Source organism: Octopus bimaculoides, chromosome 2 (genome assembly GCF_001194135.2).
Source record: "Octopus bimaculoides isolate UCB-OBI-ISO-001 chromosome 2, ASM119413v2, whole genome shotgun sequence".
Lineage (NCBI taxonomy): Eukaryota > Metazoa > Mollusca > Cephalopoda > Octopoda > Octopodidae > Octopus > Octopus bimaculoides.
In genome coordinates this window covers 79,539,209-79,540,960 of record NC_068982.1, presented here as the reverse complement: position 1 = coordinate 79,540,960, position 1,752 = coordinate 79,539,209, and positions in this window count along the sequence as shown.

Here is a 1,752-nt window from a genome sequence, read left to right as displayed (position 1 = left end):
GGAGGAGGAGGAGAAGAAGGAGGAGGAGGAGGAGGAGAAGAAGAAGAAGAAGAAGAAGGCAGTGGTATGATAGTAGTAGATTGTTCGTAGAGTCTTCTTGAATCGTCAAGTGACCTAAGGTTGTGGTTTGGAATTGTTCTGAATAAATTCATGGGTGGTAACTCTTCTGATTATGTCGTTTTTAATATTTGAATAGGTATTATTCTAAGACCCTTGTAGTAGTGTCATCTGTGGTGGAAGCTTTGTTAAGGAGTTTATATTTTGCGAAAAATAGGATTCTTTGCTAATGCGGTGATTATAGATTATATTGTCCTTGAATTTATGAAGAGTAAAAATGTTGACGTTGGGTGGTTCATTAGGGGCGCAAATGTCGATGTGTTCGTTAAATGCTATTTTTCTGTATTCCCTAATTTCAATCTGGAATCTATGTGGTGTCATCCTCTGGCGTAGACTGTCTTTGGTTTGGCCTATGTTTTATTGAAAGAATATATCAATTAGTGGTGGTGGGTAGTTTCTGCTGATGGGTGTATCCTTTAGTTCATGTAGTCGTGCGTCCCTGGTGCTTGTGTTAGAAACTATAGTACAAATCTTTTTTGTCAGGTTGAAGGGGATATTTATTCTAGTGTATCTGGGGTGGCATGAGTTGAACGGTAGATATTGCTTGGTGTCCGTGGGCATATAGTATATGTCTGTTTCTGTTTTATTGTTGGATTTCTTAATGAGGATGTCAAGAAATGGAAGTTATTGATGGCTATATTCTATCGTAAATTGAATGTTTATGTCAAGTCCCTTTATAAGTGCTTGAAATTCTTTAAGTCTCTCTATATTTTCATGCCAAAGAATCAAAACCCAGAACCAACATACCTTATATTAAACAATTCTTCAGATCTTTTACTACCTACCTGCCGAGCCGTCACAAAAGTAAGAGAGAGAGAGAGAGACAGACAGACAGACAGACAGGCAGTAAAGAAGAAAATGTCCCACCTATTTGAAAACTATGGAAATATCTTTAAAGAATATTTCATTTAATTTTTCCACAATTTAATTGTTTTTCGTGCTTTGCTCTAAGTTGAAAAAATCGCAAAGATTGAAACCGGTACTAAAATGTTCTTCATGATAAAATTATTTTAGCATTTTCTACCTTATCTTATTTTCCTTAAAGTTTAAAGTTTACTTCAGCTATGTCGGTAAAATTTTATTTAATGTAGTCGTAAAAGATTGCATCATAATATATAAACCATCATCATCAGGTTAGATTTTAAACAGTCGACCTTGTTAGGCTTGTGTTGCTTTCAAGTTCTACATTTGAATTTAAAGGGTTGGAAGGCGTGGTCTAGGCCACACCTTCTAATCTTTCTATAATCAGCTCCCTGTGACTTAAGCTGTCGTGGACGCATAAGATGCATCCATGTCTTCAGTTGTTAGGAGAAGAGTGAGAGACCTGAGACAAAATCAACGTGGCTTAAAGACACGTGATATTCATGTCGTGAAAGCGACACCAGCTGTAGTTCATTTGCTATAGCTATCATCGTTTACAAACTATCTCAGACTTCTGTGTTGCACATTTACTACTGGGCGACTTTAACACACTTTAGGATACAATACGATACATACGGCTTCGCAGTTGTCATTGAATCCAAATACAGAAAAAGATGAAATTAGAATAGTCAGCATTTCAATATGATATACATGCATACGTATATATATATATATATGTGTGTGTGTGTGTGTGTGTGTGTGTGTGTGTGTGTG